The sequence below is a fragment of the Mirounga leonina genome, unplaced genomic scaffold (assembly GCF_011800145.1).
Source record: "Mirounga leonina isolate KUSES-001 unplaced genomic scaffold, KU_Mleo_1.0 Mir_171, whole genome shotgun sequence".
In the NCBI taxonomy this organism is placed as follows: Eukaryota; Metazoa; Chordata; class Mammalia; order Carnivora; family Phocidae; genus Mirounga; species Mirounga leonina.
In genome coordinates this window covers 6,984,789-6,990,660 of record NW_023270436.1, presented here as the reverse complement: position 1 = coordinate 6,990,660, position 5,872 = coordinate 6,984,789, and positions in this window count along the sequence as shown.

Genomic DNA, 5,872 nt, shown 5'->3' with positions numbered 1-5,872 from the left:
GCCGCGCGCCCCGCGCCCACCCCCGGCCCCGGCCCGAGCCCCGCAGCGCCGCCTCTTTGTCTGCACCCGCCGCAGCCCGGGAGCCGAGCTCCAGCCGCCCGCCGCGCCCGCCGTCCCGCCCTCAGACCCTAATGAGGACCGGCCGGGAAGGAAGGTGTGGGGGAAGCCCCCAGGGGCCTGGGCTAAGGGGCTTCTCCTCCTTTCGGTTAGTTGCGCATTTCCTGAAAACGTTCCCAGAATTGGCAAGTCACACCCGGGAGCTCCATTCAGTCCTGGCCACAGCCTGCTAGCGTGGGGCTGATTTTTTTTGTCCCCCCCTCTTTTTCGCCAGACCCACAAGCTAGGAGGAGCTGCCCACAGCTGGTCAAGTTTAGGGGGCGTCGTCTCTGTCCGCCTCTCCCTCCGGGGAAAGACCCCGGGTGCGGAATTCCGGGGAAAACCTGAAAGGAGCCGCCTACAGCAAGTGAAGCTTGAGAAGGACCATCTCTGTCGGCAGCCTCCTTTCCTCCAGCGAAAGGTTTAAGATCCCTTGAAACAAGCCCGGCACTTGCTCCATTACTTTGAGAAAAGCCTCTTTTATTCGCCCCAGCCGCTTGGACGAAAGCCCTGGTTCATGTCCCGTCCTCCCTCCTCCCCGCAGGGATCTCCCTTAAAAGCTTTTGAAAGGGACTGGAGAGGAGGCAGCCACAGCCTGCTCGGGGCTGCTGCCTCGCAGGGCGGCCAGCATTTCACTCTCACTGACCATGGCAACCCCAGAAGCTTTGCAGCTCCTGGGAGGAATTTGCAGCTGTCGGGGAAGCCCGGGGTTTGCAGCGACGCCGAGGTGGATAAGGGGCCCCAGGGCCGCCGCCTCCTGCGGGGTAGAAGAGAACAATCAGGAGGGCGACCCCTCTGCTGACCTTCATTCAAAGCACCGTGCTGCTGGACCAACAGGCTCGCACAGGGCATAGGGAGGGAACTACGTTGGAAATGCTCGAAGCTCTGAACAAAGTAAATTGATCTGCTGGCCCCTCCCCTCGATTCACATTTTAAATCACAAAAATGACATTTCTTAATTCAGTACTGCCCTGGTTTGCCAGCTGCGAGGTCAAAGTGGTGGGGGGCCCCCTGAAATCCAGTATCCATATTCCTAATCTGACTCACCCCTCACCCCCTCATCTGAACACTTCAGCTCTAATAAGCAACCTATATAATCATAGATGCCATAAAATGAGGTCACTGTTAATGGTGGGGTGCAACTGTAAACCTTTCTGTTTTTATCTTTTCTCCCCTACTCATTCTGCTGAGCCTGTCTTTATTTTTAAATGCTGATATTTTGTTCATTATAGATTTTTTGCATTAATTTCTATTTTGGGGGCACGCCTGGGTGGCTCAGTCCTTAAGTGTCTGCCTTGGGCTCAGGATATGATCCCAGAGTCTTGGGATCCAGCCCCACATCAGGCTCCCGGCTCAGCGGGAAGCCTGCTTCTTCCTCTCCCACTCCCCCTGCTTGTGTTTGTTTGTTTGACAGAGAGACAGGAGTAGGCAGAGCCCCAGGCAGAGGTAGAGGGAGAAGCAGGCTCCCCGCTGAGCAGAGAGCCCAATGTGGGACTCAGTCCCAGGACGCTGGGATCATGACCTGAGCTGAAGGCAGACGTTTAGCTGACTGAGCCACCCAGGTGCCCTAATTTCTATTTTTTAATATTGTGTTAAAATATTATTTCTCTAAACTACTGAGTTTTTAGTACTCCTTTAAATTCTGTGACCAAGGCCTAGTCCCAGCCCTCCTAGCAGAACACTGACTGTGCTCAGTCCCAAAGAGTGGCCAATATTAAGACTAAAGAACATGCTCAGTCCTACCTCAAAATAAGCTCTTACATTCCATTTTTAGATTTAGCCACTGATCATTTTAAAATGCATGTCTTCTGTAAAAGTATTAGAACAGCTCAATTGACAAGACTTTGGAAGATGGAGGGACGTAGCAGAAGTAGAAAGCCAGGTAGAGTCTCCCAAATCTTCATTTTACAAAGTGAGGAAGTTTGTAAATACCTGCGTTTTGTTTGTTTGTTTGTTTTCTGGAACAAAAAATAAAGGTTTAATCATATCATTGATGTAACCAATAGGCCTAACTACAAATAATGGTAGAATTGTGTTGAGGAAGAGAGGTAGTAGTGCTTTAATCATTACAGAATGTCAATAGATGATGTCTACAGATGATAAATAAGTAGCAATATGAGTATATTCTTAGAGATATAGAAGTTACTACCAGAAGAAAAAGAAGCAAAAAAATAGTGGTTTCTGGGCACCTGGCTGGCTCAGTTGGTAGAGAATGTGACTCTTGGTCTCAGGGTTGTGGGTTTGGGCCCCATGTTGAGTGTAGATATTATTTAAAAATAAAATCTAGGGGTGCCTGGGTGGCTCAGTCGTTAAGCGTCTGCCTTCGGCTCAGGTCATGGTCCCAGGGTTCTGAGATGGAGCCCCGCTTTGGACTCTCTGGTCAGTGGGGAGCCTGCTTCTCCCTCTCCCACTACCCCTGCTTGTGTTCCTTCTCTTGCTGTGTCTCTGTCAAATAAATAAAATCTTTAAAAAAATAAAAATAAAATCTATTAAAAAAATATAGTGGGGACCTCTGGGTGGCTCAGTCAGTTAAGTGTTTGCCTTGGGCTCAGGTCATTATCTTGAGGGCCTGCGATGGAGTCCCGCATCAGGCTCCTTGCTCAGTGGGGAACCTGCTTCTCCCTCTTCCGGCCGCTCCCCCTGCCTGTGCGCTCTCTTGCTCTCGCTCTCTCTGACAAATAAATAAACTCTTTTTTAAAAAATAAATAAATAGAAATTTAAAAAATATAGTGGTCTCTGGGGAAGATGGGGTGGGGAAGGTAGGCAGAACAATGTTGCTTTTCACTATAAACCCTGATATACTTTTTTTTTTTTCAAAGATTTTATTTATTTGACAGAGAGAGATAGCGAGAGAGGGAACACAAGCAGGGGGAGTGGGAGAGGAAGAAACAGGCTTCCCGCAGAGCAGGGAGCCTGATGCGGGGCTTGATCCCAGGACCCTGGGACCATGACCCGAGCCGAAGGCAGACGCCCAACAACTGAGCCACCCTGGCGCCCCGATATACTTTATTTTTAAAAAAACGTGTATGCATTACTTTGCTTCCCCCCACCAAAATAAAGTATTTAAGATCCTCAAATGAAATGAGTAAAGAATATTCTCTGCAAATAAGGCAAAATCAGGGAGGCATACAAACCCTCAGAGACTATTAACTATAGGAAACAAACTGAGGGTTGCTGGAGGTGGGTGGGGGGATGGGATAACTGGGTGATGGGCATTAAGGAGGGCACATGATGTAATGAGTACTGGGTATAAGATGCAACTGATGAATAACTGAACTCTACCTCTGAAACAAATGCTATACTATATGTTAATTAATTGAATTTAAATAAAATAAGATTAAAAAATATTCTGGGCAAAGTGATAGATGTTTGTGGTTTATTTCTACACAGCTCTTTAGCATTAATTCTTTTTTCTGCCAGTTTTCCACAGTACTGCAGGTTTATTATTTTGTTTATTACCTGTCTTACTCCACCTCTACTGGAATGTAAATTCCAAGAGAGTAAGGATTGTTGGCTCTTATTCGTTGCTCCAGCTGCATTTCCAGAATAATGCTTGGTCTATAGTAGATTATTAAAAAGGACAGAGTGAAAGACTTTAGGTTCTAAATAACTGGGGACTTTTCCTCTGTATTTTCTCTTCTTTTTAAAAAGACCAATAAATGTTCATTCCATAAATTTCAAGCAAGCAAAATGAAGAAAACAAAACAGTTATAATCCCACACATCCAAAGGAAATTACTATAAATAAATAATGGTTTTAAATAACTCATTACTGTTTAGAAATATTTTAAATCTCTCATTAAGGCACTAATAGTTCTTACTGCCATTCAAAAGCAACACTCACTATAAAATAGTGGTTGGAGGGTACTTTGTAAACTACTATAAAGATGTGAGGATTTAAGGGTGCCTGGGTGGCTCAGTTGGTTAAGCGACTGCCTTTGGCTCAGGTCATGATCCTGGAGTCCCAGGATCGAGTCCCGCATCGGGCTCCCTACTCAGCGGGGAGTCTGCTTCTCCCTCTGACCTTCCTCCCTCTCATGCTCTCTGTCTCTCATTCTCTCTCTCTCAAATATATAAGTAAAATCTTAAAAAAAAAAAAAAAAAGATGTGAGGATTTATAGAGCTCTTGAAATAGAAAATGAAGCCAAGCCTGTCAGAACAAAAACATCTTTAAATTAGAAGTAAATTTTATTTTTCTTTCTTTTTTCTTTTTTTAAGTTCCTGAACCATGATAGATAATTAAATAATAATAATTAAGTTATATAATTATATAATAAATAATTTAAAATGTAACTCATAAGGGATAGTCCATAATTAAAATAATCTCTATAAAGGGGTGTTTGGGTAGCTCAGTTGTTAAGCGGCTGCCTTCGGCTCAGGTCATGATCCCAGGGTCCTGGAATAGGGTCCTGGGATTGAGCCCCGCATCGGGCTCCCTGCTCGGCAGGAAGCCTGCTTCTCCCTCTCCCACTCCCCCTGCTTGTGTTCCCTCTCTCGCTGTGTCTCTCTCTGTCAAATAAATAAATAAAATCTTTAAAAATAAATAAATAAATAAAATAATCTCTATAAAGAAGACCTAGGAATTCATTTTCACTATGCTATCTTTTAAAATTACATCTATTTTTATTAGCATTGTTTCAGAAACCAGAGTCAAATTAGTTTCATGCATCCCACAAATATCTACTAAACCCCTACCTACAGTGTCCCAGGCATTGTTCCAGGTTTTGGAGGGGACAGCAGTGAAGTCTTGTCCTCCAGCCTTGACTTTTCCTGCTATCTGGTTTGCTAGTCATTGTTCCATGGATTCCATGAGTTGCATGCCCGCAGTGGATATAATGCACCAGCCCATGCCTCTTGTCAATTTCATTCAGCTATGCTAAAAATTTAGAGAGAGAATTACAAAGTCAGATACAAGAAAAATATTTACGTTACCTTTGATGTTTGGGGAAATGTTTACATTTCCTTGCAAAGGTAAGGACCTACGGCTGGCTCATTTAACGCAAAGGTGGACTATCCCATACATGTACTGAATCAATATGTTGTACACCTGAAACTAATATAATGTTATATGTCAATAATATCTCCCTCCCCACCAAAAAAGTGACTAATCCAGAGCAAGTCAAAATCTTCAACTGCAAAGAAAGGAAACGGAACATAAATCCCCCAATCCATGATGAAGCAGTCACAAACTATTTGGGGCCAAAAAATAATTTTATCACTGAAATCAATTAAGACGGTCTGCTATGTCGACTTCATACAAAGAACGCTGACGGGGGTTGTCTAGCTGGCACTAACCACACACTCTTTTTTTTTTTTTTAAAGATTTTATTTATTTGACAGAGACACAGCGAGAGAGGGAACGCAAGCAGGGGGAGTGGCAGAGGGAGAAGCAGGCTTCCCGCGGAGCAGGGAGCCTGATGCGGGGCTCGATCCCAGGACCCTGGGATCATGACCTGAGCCGAAGGCAGCCACTTAACTGACTGAGCCACCCAGGCGCCCCTAACCACACACTCTTAATGTCAGGATTGTAAGTTCAAACCCCACATTGGGTATAGAGATTACTTAAAAATAAGATCTTTAAAAAAACAAAAACTAAAGAATCCTGATGGTAGGGGTTTCGTGGACTTTTTCAAAAAGCAAAATGATGAAAGAATGACAAGCTAAATTTAAATTCCTCCCATCACTTATCAAAGGGAACCATCTTGTGACAACAAAAGCCATATTGTACCCATTGAGTTAACAAAGAACAATATTAGTAGGGCACCACGCGTCATGAT